The sequence below is a fragment of the Rattus rattus genome, chromosome 11 (genome assembly GCF_011064425.1).
Source record: "Rattus rattus isolate New Zealand chromosome 11, Rrattus_CSIRO_v1, whole genome shotgun sequence".
NCBI classification, from domain to species: domain Eukaryota; kingdom Metazoa; phylum Chordata; class Mammalia; order Rodentia; family Muridae; genus Rattus; species Rattus rattus.
Genome location: NC_046164.1, coordinates 55,483,654 through 55,504,834, shown reverse-complemented (window position 1 = coordinate 55,504,834; position 21,181 = coordinate 55,483,654). Strand labels below are relative to the sequence as shown.

At 36.3% G+C, this 21,181-nt stretch overlaps 1 pseudogene; it reads left to right on the top strand.

Moving 5' to 3' along the window:
- Window positions 1-19,537: 19,537 nt before the first annotated feature.
- On the top strand, window positions 19,538-19,606 carry LOC116913026 (annotated as a pseudogene).
- Window positions 19,607-21,181: the final 1,575 nt, after the last annotated feature.

The window sequence follows — 21,181 nt, the reverse complement described above, 5'->3', positions numbered from 1 at the left end:
ACACAGCATGCTGTTTATCTCTACTGGCTGTGCCCCAGGTGGAAACAGCATGCAGGGAATAGGTAGGATGGGTCTAACTGGATGTTACTCAGGCCTGGTAGGCCTCCCTGGGAAGGAAGATGATAGAGCTTGGGTTATGAGGACAGCATACAGCTCACCATTGCTGACTGTATCCCAGGTAGAGCAGGCACCAGGCTATATTAGCTGTTCTTTAGAACTGAGAATCTGGAGTTAGATTATACAGTGTTAGAGTTTGAGGAGAAATATCTTTGGTCTTCCACAGATCTATCTAATAGCACATAAAGTCAAGGCTAGATAAAACAACTTAAAAGATGATCAAATAATAATTGATATTCTTATAAAAAAACACAACTCCTTCAGAAGAGAATACCATTCAAAATGTCTACAACATTATGCTCATTCTATAAGATTCAACAACACTACCTGGATGTGCAAAGTAGGAAAATATAATTTTGCTACAAAAAGCATTTCAGACATTAGAAACTTCAGTCAAGGTGCCCTGATGGAGGAGTTAGCAGATACATTCTCTGAATCAACTAATATGAACATGTACAATTATAATAAAACATGTTCAAGTAATTAATAGAAAATAGCTAAATGCATGAATACATTTGCTAGAAAATTGAAACTCTACTAAGGCTAAATGAAAATCTAGAGTGTGGTAAATATGACAGCTAAAATGAAAAGTTAACTGAGTGAGCTTAGTAACAAATTGGATACAGAAAAATGTAGAGTCAATAAATGTAAGGACAAATAGATATTATCCAATTTAGAAAAGAAATGGAAAAGACTGAGTACATTATAAGAGTTATACAGATCTGATGACAGTATTAATTGAAATTCCAGAAGAAGACACTGCTTTAGAAAATATGAATAATAATGACTTGCAGTTTTCTAAATGTGATGTAAAATAAATCTCAAAGACCAAAGATGCTTAGACTGTCAAAGAAGAACAACACAAAAGCACTGAACAGAAACCTATATTATCTACCAAAATCTAAACGTAAAACAAAATTGAAACTAGTTAGAGAGCAAAGACAATGGTATAAAGGGGAACAAGATACAAATAATTGCTATCTTCTCTCAATAGCATGTTTTAAATATCATGGAAACCACAACTCAATTTAGAATTGAATCTGAAAAAATATCCCTGCAAGGAGTAGAATAGCATAAATGCATTTTCTGATAAATGGCAGAGGAGATTGTACATCAGCAGCTGACTGAGTGATGTTATAGAACATGCTGTTGCATGCTCTCTAGAACAATAACAAAGAAAACACTACACTTAAAATTGAATCTGTAAGAGTTAAAGAGGACTTCAGAAATGTGAAAATATAAAAGGAAGATTTTTTTTCTTGCTGTGAGTTACTTATAAGTTAACGGTCAACTGAAATAGTAGAGTAGAATGCAGGACTAAAATTGGTATCGGGTACAGAGTGACAGCAATGCAAAATGAAAGGCATTGGGGATGACATCTGTTAAGTGGGAACAGCAAAGTGTAAAATACAAATTTGTCAGTGATGATGGGAGAAAGAGAAGGTGTGAAGAATTAAGTGTGAATTATAAGGTACAATGTGGGAACCTAAATAGACCATCACAAGGAAAATGAATAAATGCTAAGACATTAACTAAAAATAAATGACATGTAACTAATAAACCGAAAGCAAGCACAAAATAGAATAAAATATGCCAATTTCATCCAAAAGAACACACTCATGAAGAAAACAGAATTTTTAGAGGAGGCTATCAAAAAATTAACAAGAACATAGTCTTGACTCTAACCATTTCTATGATTATATAAACTAAATATTTTAATTAAAAGCAATTATTAACAATGGTGGTAATAATTCCAACCTAGAGATTATGTAGAAGTAGCATATATGAACCATAAAGAAATGTATAGATTAAAAGCAAAATGACATTAGCATATAATACAGAAACAGTAATTAAAATAAAACCTCGATCACATAATAATTTTAGACAATACCAACTTAAGGATAAGAAACAATAGTAACAAAGGAAAATTTTACTAGAGTGACAGTCATAAGATATATGCTTATGATAGCAATACCTTAAAATTTATGAACAAAATTGGGGAGAGTAAATGAAAAGGTTAACAAACCTGTGATAATTGCTGGTGACTTCGTAACTCCCCCTCATTAAAATAACAGAAATAGGCCTAATTTATCACTAAGAATGCCAAAGCTATGACCAATACTGTCAACCAAATCAGTTTTTTGACAGAACACTAAAAAGATAAAATCAACATTATTTCTAAGTTAACATAATTTTATGATAAGATGCTAAATGATGAGACATATACTGAGCTCATTGTATTTCACAGCTGAAACCTTATCATATTTAGTATTGGGCAACAACAGTGTTAAATTCAAAACTAGTAAAATTATTATAAAAGATTTCTAAATGTTTTGAAGTTAATTGTAAATATCTATGTATTGTGTGTGTCACAAAAGAATTTAGAAGGAAATTTAAAATGTATACTGAATTACAGTACAAATATATGAGAGATTAAGGATATATCAATTGCTAAGTAAATGATTTCATAGGAGACAAGTTGAGTGGGAAGTGTTTAATTTTGGCTTATAGTTCAAAGAGGAAGCCACCCACCATGGCAGGGATCATGTGATGGCATGGCAGGGAATGTGTCACTTTACCGCAGCAGCCCCAAAAGCATAGACTGGATAGAAAGTGGAGCCAGCTTCAGCTGGTGACTAAGAGTTCAAACACATATGACATAACAATGTATGTATGTCATAATCACAGGTAAAGGGAGGTCTCTGAACAAACAATACAAGAGCATTCTAAGTGTCCAAGACCCACTTGAAGTGGAGGTCCTAAGTGTTTTATCCATGAGTGAGAAACACACCAATAAGTTAGACACACAACAGGCAGGTGACAAAAATAATAGAAGCCAATGAATCAGCAGACAAGCTGGAGGAAATGGACAAAACCAAGGTTTCTTTCAAAGGTCACAGCATTTGAAGACACCCACTATAATGATATGATCAAAAATTGTCAATAACATAAAACAAAAAGGCACATAAAACAACTCTTGCATGAGGGAAATGAAGGAAACATGACAAATAATAAGAGTAATGTTCTTCCACTAAATACAGTAATGTACGCTGAGTGGCCACCAGCCTGGAAAGATTCACTTGACCTAAAGTGAATTCATACTGAGTTAGATAATATCAGTAGTACTATATCATTTGGAATGTAAATAAATCAAACAAGTAAAAAAAAAAGCCCAGTGGTTTTTGATCCTTTTTAAAATTGCAAATAAATATTATACCCCCAAGAAAAATTTTAATTGACTATTTTTATTTACATTTCAAATGCTATCCCCTTTCCCGTTTTTCCATCCATAAACTCTCTATCCTATTCTCCCGTCCTCCTTCTTCTATGAGGGTGTTCCCCCACTCAATCACCCACCCTTTTCCACCTCCCTGCCCTGACATTCTCCTACACTGGGTTCCAGCCTTGTCAAGACCAAGGGCTTCTCCTCCTATTGGTGCCAACAAGGCCATCCTCTGTTACATATGCAACTGGAGCCATGGGTCTGTTCATGTGTACTCTTTGGATGGTGGTTTAGTCCCTGGGACCTCTGGTTGGTTATCTCTCAAGAAAACTTAAAGGTTCAAATGATTTCACTGATAAATGTTTTGAAATTTTATGGAGTACATAATATAAACAATATTTTCTCAATTCATTCACAAAATGCTAACAAATAGGTTAAGGATGAACAAAAGTGTCTATGTGAATTGCTTATAAAGGACAGCATATGAAAAGTTTATAAAACCATGAAAATATAAAAATATGTAGGCATCGAATAAATACAAACTCAACCATTATGAAAGAACATTATCTACCCATGAAAAAGGTTAAAGATGTAAAGCAAATAGTTTCCATAGCTTGTTGATGAAACTAAAAAGGACTCCTGAAAAAGATTGCCATTTTTTATAATACAAAGCATATGACCACAAAAGATGTTCAAATACATTCACAGTAACTTGTCCATAGTTGTTAATACTGCAATCTCTATTAATATTCATTGATGGAAGATATATAATCCACTTTTCTAATATTGATGCAAGAAATTGCCACTGTCCCTCATTGTTCCTATAACAAAACACTTGACAGAACCAATTGGGGGGAGGGGAGAAAGGATTTTTCTGGGATTATTTCTGAAATGTCATTCTGTCATGAAAGTGAAAGTGCAGTAGACTAGACATGTTCAAGTCATGCTAGAGAAACAAGGAAGGAGAGAGGGAGGTATGGGCGATGATAGAAAAAGTAAAAAGAAAAGGTGGAAGGAAAGAGAAAAAGAGAATAAGAAAGTTGAGCAGTAGGTGCTAGTGTTCTGGGAACCAAGTATAGCCATCAATGCAAGTATATGTTGACATACACTCTCCAGATGTGCCGATATCCCAAAGTATCCATGACATTGCAAAATTTTGTTACCACTTACGGTCAAAACATTCAAAACACAAAGTTGTAGAGGAAAATTGTATATTTAATCTACAACAGCCACTCAAAAATATGCATGATTATAAGACAGATACAATAAATTCAAGAAATGATGTACCATGATTTCTACCGAGTTTTGTTGGTTGTGGATTCTGATCTTTATGTATATGACTTGACTATACACAAAGGTAAGTTTACAGCAAGTGCCTGGAGATGTTTGGGGTTATTTTGGGAATTGGATGCTCTGTGTTTATTTCTTTTTCAATTTATTCACTTTACATCCCAGTGGCTGCCCTCCTCCCAGTCTCCTCATTCCATATTTCCTTCCCCATCCTCCCTCCTTTTCTTCTCTGAGAAGGAAGAGGATCCTCCTGGATATCCTTTCACCCTGGTATATCAAATCTTTTCAGGGATATGCACTCCCACTGAGGCCAGAGAAGGCAGCCCAGCTAGAAGAATACATTCCACAGTTTTAGGGATAGCCCAAGTTCAGTTGTTCAAGACCTACATGCAGACCAAGCTGCACATCTGCTACATATATGTGTGTAGGGGCTCAGGGCCAGCTTGTGTATGCTCTTTGGTTGGTGACTCAGTCTCTAAGATATCCTAAGGCTGCAAGTTAGTTAACTCTTTTGGTTTTCCTGTGGAGTTCCTATCTCCTTTGGGGCTCCCAATCATTCAACATCTTCTCCATAAGAGTCCCCAAGCTTCATCCAGTGTTTAGCTGTGGGTATCTGCATTTGTCTGAGTCAGTTTCTGGGTGGAGCCTCTCAGGGACAGCTATGTTAGCCTCCTGTCTGAAAGCATAACAGAGTATCATTAATGGTGTCAGGAATGGGTGCTTGCCCATGGATGGGTTTCAAGTTGGGCTGGTCTTTGCTTGGTCACTCCTCAGTCTCTGCTCTATGCCTCATTCCTGCATTTCTTGTAGACAGGGTAAATTGGGGGTTGAAAACTTTGTAGGTGGATTGGTGTTTAGATAGTTCTACTGTGGGTCCTGCTTGGCTACATGAGGTGGTCTTTTCAGGTTTCATATCCCCACCACTGTGCAAATAGATTCACATCTATCATCCTGAATAAAACTCAAGTCCAAGTGGATTAAAGTCTTAAATGTAAAACTGGATACACTATATACCTAATAGAAGAGAAAGTGGGGAATAGACTTGAACTCATTCATGCAGAGACAGCTTCCTGAACAGACTACCAATGGCTCAGGATCAACAATTGATAAATGGGACCTCATGAAGCTGAAATGCTTCTATAAGACAAAGAACACTGTCAATAGGACAAAATGCCAGCCTGCAGATTGGGAAAGGATATTCACCAATGCTATATCTGTCAGGGGACATTTGTCCAAAATCTATAAAGAACTTAAGAATTTGGACTCAAACAATCCAAATAGCTCTGATCTACGAATGGGTTAGAGATAAACAAAAAATACTCAACAGGAATCTCAAATGGCTGAGAAGCACTTAAAGCATCCTCCTTATTTGTTAGGGAAATGCAAATCAAAATGACTCTGAGAATCCATCTTATACCCCTGAAAATGTATAAGATCAAAAATTCAAGTGATAGCACATGCTGGTGGGGATGTGGAGCATGGGGATCACTCCTCCATTGATTGTGGGAGTGAAAACTTGTATAAGCAATTTGGAGATCAATTTGGCAGTTTCTCATAAAACTGGTTATAATTCTACCTCAAGACCCATACTACTCCTAGGTAAATACTTGAAACATGTCCCACTATACCACAGGGACACTTGCTCAACTATTTTCATAGCAGCTTTATTTCTAATAGTCCAACACTGGAAACAACCTAGATATCACTCAACTGAAGAATGGATATAATAATATGGTACATCTACACAATGTAATAGTATTCAGCTATTAAAAACAAAGACACTACAGATTTTGCAGGCAAATGAATGGAACTTGAGAAAATTATGATGAGTTAGGGAACCCAGACCCAAAAAGAGATACTTGGTAAATACTCACTTATAAGTGGATATTAGCCATAAGATACAAGATACCCATGCTGTACTCCACAGACCCAAAGAAGATAAACAAGAAGGGAAGTTCAAGTGAGGATGTTTGAATCATACCTAGAAAGGGGAATAAAATAGTGCCAGGAGACAGATGGAGGAAGGGAACTGGGTAGGAGAGGAGATGGGGAAGAAAATATGTGGGGTTCAGGATCACGTATAGGGGAAGACGAGATGGCCAGATGGAAATTGGAATGAATGGAAATTTGCAGCTGGCAGGGAGGAAGGAGTGAGGGAAATCTTGAGGCTCTGCCAGAAACCTGGGATAGGGGAGCCTCCCAAGAATCAACAGGAGTGACGTTGGCTGCTCTGGGTATTTTTAGAGAGCAGATAACTGATAGGCATCCAGTCATGAAAGTAAAAACATGATCAACACATGGGACAGATATATAGGGGCAGGAGAAGGCTATGTTTAGATTATGACAAGAAATTTGACAGGTTTGCAGCAGAGATAAAGCTGGCATTGGCAAAAATAAACTGCAAAGGAATTCATCTGCAGCAATGAGACCACAAATAATGTTAACTAAACCTCTCTCAGCAGGTCTGCACTATGGCAACAAAGTATGGTCTCCTTATGGCCAAAGGTTTTCAATGGTTTAGCTCATTTCTGTATGTCTGTTGATGCTTACAGATATTTTGCAAATTGTGTTGTCAACACAACATTTAATCTGCTCTTACCAGCTCATAAACAACACTTTGATTAATTGTTTTAGTTGCTGTCTTCTGGAAACGATTTACAGAGCTCTGTTTATGTGGATGAAAAATAAAGAGAGACAACCTTCCAGGGCAGGGGTAGAGGGAAATGAAAAGAATTGCCTTTCTGACTGACATTAAGACATGTTTTTAAATCAGCGTTTTCCATGTTTGTTTCCAGAAGATGAGAATTTCTTCAAATGGCAAGAGACAATCTCAGTGTTGAGGTGGAGTATCTCAGGGAGAGGCAGAGGCAGATTGCCAGTGGAGGAGAGCACTGTGGGGAGGGAAGGGCTAGTCAAGCCTGAGGCAGAGGATGACTTTCTAAGTAGCCAATTATTTTCAGAACTCGCTTGGACAATTACACTCAAAGAACCTGCTGTCAATACTCTCTGGGAACCACAGAAGCATCATGGTAAATAGATTACATTTCAACTAGTCCATTTTTAGAAAAAAATGAGAATGATCAAGGCTACCGAAAGTATAGATGAAAGCTAAGTATAAATGAAAATGTGTATTATTATTGATATTATTACAGAATGAGAGATTGCATTGTCATTTTTTCATATTATTGAATGAATTATAATTTTCCCCCGGGTCCCTAGATCTTTTTAGTTGAGCAGTTTCTATTAATTTTGGCTTTGAAATAATTTTCCATTGAAGTGTGCCTTTTAATCAGCACCCCTCTACCTTTGTTGATTTATCCTAGCCCAAGATCAGTGAACAGAGTTCTGACACACTGTTTGTGGTGTACGTACTTGCTTCACTTTGAAACATTGTTCACCCAGGAAGCTACGAATAAAACCTGGCAATGAATGTCATTCAGAATAAGGTTCCCTCATGGTGATGATTACTGCTCTCAATAAGGCCTATGCACAGCAATTATGATGCAAGATATACAGACGGTTTGAAGCTGTATATCTTCAGGATATACAGGGAAAAGCATCCAGGAAAAGAGCTATCTACTAATTTCAGGACTATTAGATGTGTAAACAAACCAGCGCTACATTTCTTCATCTATCTGTTCCCTTTGTGCCTATTTCCTCTCTAAGGGCCGACAATGAATTTTATGAGCTGTGTTTTGGAATGCACATGTTTGTGAAGATCATGCCAGGCTTGTGTCTTTTGTCATTCACATCTGCATCTTCTGATATGATGAAGAGTCAACAAGAAAGTAGATTTGAGTCTCTTCCTTTGACAAATTCAAGTTCACTTGGGGACACCATTTGAAAAATCCCAAACATTGCATACACACCAGAAAAGCCAAAACTGAGTTTTCTAACAGTAGCAATTGGACATTTTAAGTTATAAATGGAATGGCTGAAAATATTAACCAAGATTCAGAACTTAGCAATGGTATTGACCTTGACACCTGTCCTCATTGCCATGTTCTTTACTTGGGCAATTACTTTACCTGAGAACACCATCAAAATCCTCCATTTTAGATCTAGCAAGGAATTCTGTCAAATCATTGATCCATAAAAATTATAATATTAAAGACACAAAGGTGTGCGGGAATCTAATTGCAGTAATTGTGTTGAAAAATAATTCACATAAATCTCCTTTAGGGCCTTCATCATGTGTGATGGATTTCATGTACTCACTTAAATGTGAAAGGATTTCAAAGCACTGCTCTATGAGCAATTATTGTATATCAAGAGAGAAAGGGTAAAAGAAAGCAATCTGAGAAGTTTATATTGTAGAAAGAAACTATTTTTTGTAATTCTAGGATGGCAAAAACACTGACTAAAGTCCTTCTGACTCGGGAACTTTCTGTTTCATGCATGGCTTCCCACCCCCACCCCTTCAGACCAACAACAATTGGTTGGGAGCATTATTGTTTGTACAAGCAATATGCTGACAGACTCTAAATGTAACACAGCCCTCCTGAAAAATGAGGGAAGCATGTAATCATACAAAGAGGAAAATACCTAGTGATTTCCAATCTTCTGAAAATAGTAGTCTTCTATTGGGTTTATTTCATGATTATAAAAGCCTAATAGTCAGGATAGCTGAAAGCAAATGTGATTTATTAGGGTCTCTCACACAGGAGATAAACCCATAATGTGCAGACAAACAGTTTTAAAGGAATATGCTAAGAAGAAAATTGTCAACAGCTTGCTTACTCTGTAGCTCCGGAATGTGATGATTTGAGTCTCGGAAATACCAGAGTTGATGAATGGTAGAAGCAAAATTATAACTGTTCTTCCATGGTGAGATAAACTTTCAGTTCGGTGAAGAAAATATAGATTACTGAAACTGATTGCAAGCAATCAGTACTGTCTATTCTTCTTCCCTAACTGAGCAATGTTTGAATGTGTGCCTTTCAGGCAAATGCATTAATAACATTTAGCCACTAGGTATTTGTGGAAGAAATTGGAAATTATTTTTAATTTGTTGGTTTGGTGAAGCGATAATATATTGAGCCATAAGGGAGGGGGTAAAAAGATAACCCATTGGTATATGACTTCTATTTGCATATGTAAATCTATTAATGTGCACACCATTATGTTATTCTTATGTAAACTCCCACAAGAAGAAAAGGGTTAATACATAGGAAGATATTTTTTTTTAAAAAAATCTATGGTCATGTTGTGAAATATGAATTTAGCACATAACTCATTGGAGGCTCCAATGAGTTATGGGCCTCATTTACTGTACATTACGGGCATTTTCTCCATATTTCTTTTCAACAAGGCATACGGTTTAAATTAGTTTCATGTTGGGTTTTCTAGGATCTTTCACAGACTCCCTTCTGCAACAAACTCTAATATTCCTGCTCTTTTAATTCCACAGTAAGAGGCTATTAAACGCTGTTCTTTAATTACTGTGAGGCAGTGCCTCCGGAATATGCTCTGTAATAGCCACAAACAGACTAGGCATTAGACTCGAGCTTGCACAGTCAGGTGACACACTTAAAGGAGATGCTCATTATCTGTGGATAAAGGTGAGTGGACAGCATATTAGGGGTGGGGTGCATAGAGGTAGGGGCACTTTGGGATGAGGCTTTCAGCCCCACCTTCATTGGTCCAGAGAAGAAACTGATAAGCAACAACATCCTGAAGGGTTAAGAATATTAAAGGACCCCATTTCCCATAACTTAGCTCATAAATCATATTTTCAGGTACTTTACATGATTTATGAGAGGCTGGCTGTCTGCATGATCAGTAAGTTGCATTAAAATGGCAATTGGTACTTCCAAAACAGAGCCTGATGATAAGAATCCAAATCTCAGAGAAGGCAAATCTCTGCAGACCAGTCAGCCAAAGGCTACAGTAAGGTAAAAAGGTAACAACTACAATTTATTCTCAGCGTTTAAAAGTAAGTTGGAAAATAAGAATATTAGGAGTGAAAAACATTGGACTGGAGTGAAAAACATTGGACTGTAACGGTGACATTTAGGCTTTTTTTGTTTAGTTGCTTTTATTTTTCCTGTGACCTTGATCAAGTCATTTGCTTTGTTTATTGTTTGTTTGGTAAAATAAAAGAGTTGATGCTTAACATCCCTACACATATACATATGCACACACATGCATATTCCTCAAATCTTTTATTCCTATACATGACATGCATATAAATTGCATAGTCTCCAAAAATTTACTGATAAATTTCTCAGTAGAAATGCATACTTAAATATTATGTGCATATATTCCAAATACACATATGTATATTATATGCCCTATGATAATTATGTTTAATTATTTAAAATTATATTTGCCTAAAGTGAAAGTTGTGAAAGAAGCTCTGGCAGACATATGCTTGCACATATAGGAAATATGAATGCATGCATTCAGAGGAAGATATACAAGAAATATATATCATGTAAAAATACCTCTATTGTAATGCATTCATAAGTAATTGGTCACTTTTCCAACCATCTGCTTTGAGTTTTGTTATTTATGTCCTGTTTTAAAAATCATAAATGCAATGGCATAGCAGTATTACATTTATGAATGAGATTATAAAATGTAATCAAACACTCTCTTTAATATTGTACTGAATAAAGACAGCATGTAGACTGTTTAAGAAGTAAAAACTTATATAGGAAATTACGTCTTGCCTTTGTTACTGAGGCAATGAAAGATCAAAAGAGAAGCTGATCAAGGGTGACTTGTCACTTTACATTAGTGAGAATAATTATCACTTGAAGGGAGAATGCAGATTCATAACTTTGTTGTTAGACCTGTGTTTAAATGGCTCACTTCTGTGTTTGAATTTGGTCATAGTGTCTGGTACATGTGCGGAAGTTTTCTGAACTCAGTCAAAATGCCCAGGTGTCCCAGTGATCTCTTTAAAGGGCCTGCTAGCCCATGAGGAACGCGTGAAGTTGATTTGCTTGAACACGCTGACTATGTAACAGGCCCCCAGTTAGTTGAGAAACAGGAGTATGATTTGACACCCTGAATCAGCTTATAGTGACTAAATTGGTAATTTTCATTATAAACAGAGATCTATATTTGGGTTTAGTCATGGAAAACAGTATGTTAACCTTGTGTTTCCTCAAAGACAGTGACCTAGTTTCTGTATTCCTCAGGAAAATGGCACAATCTCTTTCACAGCTACTTTAAGGATCGGCAGTCCTTCAGATCCGGCCATTCGGTTATCAGTTGCCTTTGTTTAACCCATAGCTGCTTCACTCATTGCTTCTCTGTTCAGGCCAGGATGTGTTCCTAGACCAAGGATTTCCTTAGTTTCTTTGCCTCAGCATCACTACCTCAATGAACCTCTAAGAGGCAGATTTGTAAGTGATATTTAAGTTTATTATATGGAGTGAACACACACACATATGCAAGTATTTATAGTCTGCAACCTGTGTGTGTGTGTGTGTGTGTTTGTGTGTGTGTGTTTGTGTGTGTGTGTGTGTGTGTGTGTCTGTGTGTGTGTATTAAAACAGTAAACGTGTAATTCTAAATAGCCAGTGTTTATCTGAGTTGCAGAAGAAGGATAAGAGGGGGTGAAAGGCAATAAGTACTACATTGTGTCATTTAATTCTTGCACATATATATTATTAGATTAAAAAATAAGAATGCATTTGATATTGCAAGTAAAATATTAAAATAGGTATAGATAAATATTAAAAGATTTTGATCAACTAAGTCCTCTAGATGCCATGAAAAATTGACCTTGTCTTTCACATATCCACACACATGTTTTATTATACATATTCATTTATGGGGGGAATGTAGTGCTACTTTTCTTTTGCAGGGCAAAGGAAAACTTATGCAAGAGTCAGTGCTCTTCTTTTACAGTGTGAGTCCTAGGGATTAAACTAAGGTTGAGCAGCCTGGCCACAGTCAATTTAATAGGTGGGGCCGTTGCACAGGCCCCTCCTTTTATCATTACTGACTTGCAATTTAATATTAACTTCCTTTAGGGTCTCTGTGTTCAGAGGAGTAAGGCTGTAAACAAGTAAAGTTAAATTGACAAAAATAGTTTAGTGTTCCTAATATTAACAGATACCTGACTGTTGACAGGGTTCCGGCCATCTCTGCTTACACATGAGGCTATTCCTCTAATTCATGCAGCCATTTGACTCAAAGGAGTATCTGAGAATTGTTTTCTCACTCTTTAATTTTTTATTTCAGAGGCAAGTTGGATTTATTATAGTTTTATTTGTTTCAATTAATGACAAACAAAAATTGTAAATTCAAATCGCTAATAAATATCCTTTGTAACAGATATGTTTGCCAACTTTATTTTCTCGAAGCCCTTACTATTTGTAGGTAAGGAACTTTAGACCTATGTTTCTATCTCTCCATCTTTCAGTGACATTTATAGGATGACATTTGCTCATATTATCTTGTGGACTGGTGTCATCTGAAATCCCAGGGTAGACTGGATTTGATGGCTAGACTGTGAGGTAGAGTCCCTTGTTCATAGGGCTGGGGTGTGTTCCAATGGAAATGTATTTCTTAGCATGGGCAAAGCTCAAATCTCAGCACTGCAGCAGGAGGAGTGTTTGTGTGGAACTGTGTCTCTACCCCAATTGTTGGGTACTTAATAGTCATTTACATTACTTTTCTTTGTAAACTTTTTTCTTTTCTGATTAATGGTATATTTTGAGAGCTTTTTAAATAAGTGTTGTATCTATGTAATCTCCACATTTTCCTTCTATAATATTTTCTGTATCCCCCCCCCAATTCAGGACTTTTTCTTTAATGATTATTGTTATAAGTGCTCAGTTTTCTTTGGAGGACACTGATCTCTTATATTCACTCACCCCCTGCCTTTACAGTCTTTTTACCCTGTTGTCTGCAGTGATCCCTAAAAGCCTTTGGAGGAGAAATTATAGTATACATACATTTTAAGACTGAATATCCTGTCAAGCCTTATTTCCTTCACCTTAGTCAATTTGAATATCTTTGTGAATAACCAGCAAACATAAGCTTATCTGATGAGGTTTGAGAGAAGCACTAATATATAGATAGAGAGTTATGTTATGAGAAGCCAGTGTAGTATTATGATGTCCTCTTAACAGAATAATAGCAGTGGTCTCCCTACCCCCAACTAGGGCCAGCCAGTGATCTGTTGAAACACAGTTTCTTAGCCCAGGAATGAAGTCAGGTATGAATTTTACCTTCTAGAAGAGGACTTACATATAATCAGAAAAGTGATTGGTTACTCTTACAATGGTCATTCCACTACTGTACCAGAGGGTACACACCTTGGCGATCTGACCATTTTTATAGCTCCAGGAGTCACAGCTGATTAGTTTTCCAGTAACATACATAGAACCTTCTGGCACTGTGGGAACTAGTCAGATGATGAGGCACCCAGGTGATTATTCACTAGATTATATCATGTTCTGTGGCTCAAATGTATGGTTCCTTCATCAATATCGTCTTATTGTTAAGTTCTCGATGGTAACCAATAGCATCTGCAATAGACTGTAATGTCTGAGGGTCTGTGGAAATTCACTGGCCAATAACTCCAACATAGGAAAGTCATTCCTGGCACTAGATTGTTCATGTGTCTAGTAGGGGTGCTGTAGTTCCATTAAATAACTGCACTTTCGCTCCTTTTAGATATGCACAGATACATATTTTAAGAAACGTCTGTGGTAAAAGGTAGATTTTCTTATGACTTTTGCTTAAAGATATATAGAGTTATTTATCCTTCTGCTATCCTGCCTTATCAGCTCCATAACCTTTTCAGTTTCATAAATACCTTCTATTTTTTATTTTCTGTTTTAGTTTTTATTGGGTATTTTTAATTTACATTTCAAATGTTAGCCCCCTTCCCAGTTTCCTGTCCATAACCCTCTATCTCATCACCTCCCCCTTCTTCTATGAGGGTGTTGCCCCACCCAACCACCCACTCCTTCCCACCTCCCCACCCTGACATTCCCTACCCATAAATACCTTCTAAGGTGTATACTACTTCTTTGCCTTTCTTACATATTTGCCTAATTGTTTCCTTTTAAAGTGTTTATTTAGAAATTTACTCTTTATGGTATATATATATTTCTAGGATTAAGTAGGATATAATTTATTGCTTTCACAGTTGATTAACCAACTTGATTTATCTACTTAATTGCAATCATATATCAAGTTTAATGCCTAGCACATGTGCATTAACATGGGCTTGTTTATAGACTACCTATAACTTCTCCTTGGCCTATTTCGCTCTTGCTAACTATCCCCAGGCTGTTTTTACTTCCACAGGTATTGAAGACACATTCTTATTTGTCAGTACTGGATTAGTTTTCTACCTTATAAGAGTCTTAGAAATTCGTCTACCTCTTCACCTCTACAAATGCATTCACTTTATGAGGATTTGAGATAGTCTTAGAGAGATTGAGAAAAATTCAATTAGAATTTTGTTTAGTGGGTTTTAAATATCTTTCTCTTTTTCTCATCTTTATAAACTTGAGTATTTCTTATTTACATTTCAAATGTTATCCCTTTCCCGGTTTCTGGGCCAACATCCCCCTAACCCCTCCCCCTCCCCTTCTATATGGGTTTTCCCCTCCCCATCCTCCCCCCATTACCGCCCTCCCCCAACAATCATGTTCACTGGGGGTTAAGTCTTGGCAGGACCAAGGGCTTCCCCTTCCACTGGTGCTCTTACTAGCCTATACATTGCTACCTATGTCTTTCTATACAAAACTGTGACATTCCTTTGAGGGACATGGTGTGTGCCTGAAATCAGCCAAACTTTACGTTCTGACATACTTAGTACTTAAAAACATAGTGACAACTGAAGACAGTTTGGCTTGTGATACACGGGAATAAACACTGGCCATGTTCTTAACCTTATATTTGCAACCTATTGGCATAGGGAAACCTACAACATTTACTTTTAGTAAGGTGGAAAAATAAAATTATGAGCACATTAAAAAAAATAAATCAGTTGTTTCTCTGAGTTACAGTTTCTTGGGTTCCAAATGAAATCACCACAAGGTTGTTTTTGTTTTGTGTGCAATGGTGAGGCACAGTTAAATTTTAATTTACATTTTAAAACCCATTAGTTCTCCAAACAAAAACAGTATGTGTCATTCTTGAATTTATTTGTTGACAACTCATGCTTTTATTGCATAATTAATTTAAAGTAAATGAAACAGTATGCATCACTTGTTAAATGGGAAAAGTAAAAATTTGTCTTTATATAACATGGATATTATTAACAATTATATTAGCATCATTATAATGCATTTAATAATATATGAGTCACAAACTACTTTTATCTTAAGCCACTTATTATCCCCTCAGAAAATGATAAAATATAGAAAATAATCACAAAGGGCTCAAAAAGATATATATATATATATATATATATATATATATATATATATATATATACACCTTTTTGAAGGATATACATTTTGAAAAAAAAAGCAAGAGTCTTTTGCTTGCCAGGCCATGCTTCTAGATGTTTCTCTCCTATTCCCCAATTGTAATTAAGTGTCTAGTGTTCTTCTGTCTTGTTCCTGCCTCTCTTTTGCTTTTGTTCAAGATCTCCTACCAAGGTCCGACTTCTTAAAAACTGCAGAGGCCTGGAAAGATGCTAAGGAAGATGATGATCAAGACTCAGCTGTCACTTAACACCCTGGCTATTTTTCTTCCTGACTGTGAAGCTATTGATCTAAGCAGAACAATAACTTTGGATAATTTGAATTCCTAGCTAGTGACTTAATTTGAATAGCAATGTTAATATTTTATAAGGAAATCAGCATTTTTTCTTTTAAATACTTACTTTAAAAGCTTTATTGTAATGCCATGGATTTATGATATCTTGAGGCATAGATGCTTTCCATCTGAACACTGTTCACATTCTTACACAAGTCAACTGGCTAATAGAATTCAGTATACAAAACTTTCTTTCTGAGGTATTTGTCATCACAATTGATGGGTAACAAATTTAAAAAAAATATTCAGCGATATAACTGTCTGAAAACCCATCTGTAATTGTAAAGCCCTCCTAATTTATTAGGTCATAAAGAACTCTTGCCTTAAGACTTTTAAGCTTTGTTTAAATATTTTGATATGCATCTTTCAAATTCATATTTTATATCTCTCAGAATTTAAGGGCAATCTCTAGAAAAATAATGGGGAAACCTACAGGGAGGTAGTCTAGAAATAATTCGGTGTATTAATTGCCATTACTCCATTATTTAATCTTTTATTTTCCTATGTATTCAAGCAGCTAGCAGTCTCTGTAATTATTAACCCAGGAGAAATTGCTGAGTCAACAAGACTTGAAAGCTGCACGATATCTTGGAATTTACCTCTAAATGATTCAACACTCAAACATGGTGGTGGAAAGACAGACAAAGTAGTGACAGAGAGTACTGATTTTTATCTGGAGAAAGATTCCTACTGCTGTGAGGCAAAGAAGACTTGAGGGTTCCATGGTGACACCTTAGTACCAGTTTTTACAAAATGGTATATGATTTGGAAGGTTTTAGATACTCAAGGGTCAAGTAAATACTCCTATTGTTTTACACTCATAAGTAGTGCAGAAATTCAGGAATAGTAGATTGAAAATGCCGAGATGGTTTTTATCCACAGCCACTGTAAGCTAATGGTTGAACCAACTCAAAATGCTCTTCAATGTAATTACCCTGAGACCTTAGCTTAACATGTGGATGGTCTTAAGAATAATTGAGGTTATTTTGACCAAAATATAGTGGGAAGTAATGGAAACCCATTGGTTATATTGTTGAGGCGCTAGTATGTCTGTGAATGTCAATAGATCTAATGTGTTCTTCCTTCATTCTCATTACAATACGTTTTCCCTGCAGTCTGAGACTCTGAGTTTGCTCCCTAGTTAGTTACACTTCTTTTCATTTAGCCATCATAGCATTTGAGAATATGTTTATCTATAGGATAATTTGAAGATGACATTCACTCCATACATTAAGTTAAAGGGTCCAAGGCTCTAAATATTTCACCATCTTTGAGATTCTAGTAGGTATAAAAGGCATGTGAATTGCAGAGATCTGCTGTACAGTCTAATGTTTCAAATTCATAAACAATAGCTTACATATGAATCTGTCAAGAAAAACTTTATGTTTAACTGCTTTACCAGACAAATGAAATTCAACAAAACCAAAACCAGTAAGCTAACATATATAAGGAAATGTTGACAGAGGGAGGGCAGCTGAAGGAACGAACATGTTGATTATGAGTGCTGACTGGGTAGCTATTAGTGCCTGAGAATTATGTATATTCAAATTCATCACAATGTATATATCAATTATACATAATTTCTATTGATACCTCAAGAAAAATGGAAAATTGTTTAAATGTAAGTACAGAATTAAAACAGGAATAAAAATACTGAGACTTAAGTTTACAGTAATAAAATATGACCATTTAAGAACTACCTTAAGCAATAAGGTAGATTTCATTATAATTGAGGATAGGGATGCAGGAGCATAGGTTGGAAAGGAAAAAAAAAACCTGGAGTTTTGTAGAAATGGTTTCTTTTTCTCTTACACGGCATGTCTGGTATTTTTTTCTTCTACTCCTTTTCCCCTTTTAGTCCAATTCCCCTCCCCTTTATTTCTTCCCTGTCTCTCTGTAGTCTTACTCCTAGTCCCATATTATATGTGTTTGTCTGTTCTTGTGGTAGAGTTTGACCTTGCCTGTTTTCAATGGAAGTAATACAGCATGCTAAGTAATTCCTGGACTCAAACTTGTAGCATATGGAATTTAACAGGATAAGATAGTGTTTTTAAAATCTAGTCCTTAAGAATAGTCTTCATGCTTTTCTAGCCCAACTGTGTTCTGAGTTCCCCATTCAAGTACACCATTAAGCAGCTCTCTGTCTTGATATGGCCCAAATCACCTGATTTTGCTGGAAATATATCCAATGCTTTCAAATCAGAATCATTATTATAGATACATGAAACCTTTGTAAGAAGATGTACCCAAAAAGCTCACATAAAAGAAACTTAATATACTCAACATTTCATAGTTCATCATACAACAGCTTCCTTTTCAGTTTTTTTATGTGGTATGAATGACATTGTTTAACTTTTTCTTCTTCTTTTTATAAATGAATCCCCTCATTTCCAAGTTCCTTTCTTCAAAACTAATTTTCTCCTTGAAATTTAACTTCACGAAATTTACTCAATTATCCCAACATGGTGATGCTATTGTATGCTTGATGGAAATCTCTAACCACCTCACACCTCTTCCTTACAGCAATCTTCCAGATGCACAGGACACTAATACAGCCCAATTTTCTAAAGCGCCACTTAATCTTATTCCTTTACCCCAAATTTCATCCCTTTAATGACTTTAAGTGAATCTTGAGTTTTTTCTGCTCCTGACTCATTTGCATTTTTCTTGTTGCTGGCTGTTGAACAGCTGCTGTTTCCTCCTAAGAAGTGGGTGGGGGATGGTTTCCATGGTGATAGTGATGACTCTGCTCAATGTGGACATCTCTAGTATCCCACTGCATTTGTAGTTTTCAGCATCCATTCCATGTGGAGCTGCTTAAGCCATTTAATTGCCTTGTGTCAATGAACTATTTGAAATTAGAACTTGAAGTTTTTTTAAATTGGTACTAGTTTGTGGTTTCCATTTTAGCCGATGCCAACACATATTTAATTACCATTGAGGCCTTACATTGCTACAGAAAGCAAGAGAGTTGCAAAGTCTGTTACAAGCAGAGAGCCTTGCTAGGACTCTTGAGCCACAGTGGGCATAAAGCACATGCTTATTAGCTTGAGGCAATCTAAAGGAAGCCTATTATTATAAAGATAACCTATCTATTATGTTGCTACTGGGGAAACAAAGAAAAGATTATAGTTAGTGTGGGCTACCTTTAGAAAGTTCATTAAAATCGCTTCTCGGCCTTTTGGCTAAGATCAAGTGTAGAAAGTTCATTAACTATATTTTGTTCCAACCATACCATGTCTTACAGGATGCCTTTTTCTTTAATTTTTATTAGTTTATTAAGCATTCCATACAACACATTTTGACCGTATTCATCTCCCTGCACCAATTCATCCCCAAGTCATGCTCCTTCCCAACCCATCCAGATTTGTGTCATCATTGTTTTTTACTCCTTCAGGATGAGTCTGAGCTATCAAAGGACAAATTTGAAGCGATGTCTCTACTGGATAGTGATAGATTTGCCAGTGGCTTGGAGGAAACTGGCTCCTCTCCACTTATAAGCTAACAATTTCACAAAACTCTGGGACTTTAGTGGGATTATCTACACAGCTTCTGTTTTCTTGCTGGCATGCCTTCTGGTTTTGCACAGGTTTTATATATGTTGTCACAACCACTTTGAATGTTGAGTACCTGTAGAATATGAAGTTAAAGAAAATCTTGCTTCACTTCAATGAGACAGCTGGCATTATGGAAATAGGCAGGGTAATCAAAAGGAAAATATTGGTTATATTGATCTGGAGAGATGGGTAATAGTTAAGGGCTCTGGCCACTCTTCCAGAAGACCCTCTGTAACAACAGTTCAAGGGATCTGATGCCTCTTCTGGCCTCTGTAGACACAAGTCCCCATTTGATGTGCAGGTATACATCAAGGCAAAACACACACACAAACACACACACACACATATTTTTAAAAGAATAAGTTTTCAATTAAAAAATTGAAATATAGAAAGAAAAAGTTAAAAACATAAGTCCTCCTGCAGTTAAGTTATTCTTTATTCATTTAACTAATTAACTAATATTTACTAAAGAACTGGGGCTTACTTCATACTGCTATACACCTCAAACAAAACTTAACGTATACCTCTGCTCAGCATCTGATGATTACAAACACTAAATTAATAAAACAGTAGTAATTATTACTTTAGTTCAGATTTAACATGTCCCTCAGGTGCTCATATACTATAGGCTTGTTCTCTGAGCTGCAGTATTATTTGGAGGTGTGAAATTCTTAAGAATTGGGGCTTCATCCTAAGAAGTCACATTATTGGCAACATGCCCTTGAAGGGGATGCTAGGACTCTGGCACCTTATTCTTCCTTTCTGCCATTTATCAGCCACAAGGTGATAAACTTCTTTTTGTCATGTGTTTTCATCATGACGTTCTACTTCAACACACAACAAAAGACAATTGGCTAAGCAAACATAGAGAGAAGCCTTTACATCTTTTCAATTTATTATGATAGGCATTTTGTCACAGCAATAATAATAATATGCAAGCAGTGGAGAAAGAGGAACACTCCTCCATTGTTGGTGGGATTGTAAGCTGGTACAATCACGCTGGCACTCAGTTTGGAGGTTCCTCAAAATATTGGACATAGTACTTCCTGAGAATCCAGTTTTACCACTCCTGGGCATATACCCAAAAGATGCTCCAACATATAACAAGGACACGTGCTCCACTATGTTCACAGTAGCTTTATTTATAAGGGATATAAAAGGGATCCCCTATCTCATCCCACTTCCCTTTCTTCTATGAGGGTGTTCCCACACACATCCACCTACCCCTTCCTGCCCTGATATTTCCTACACT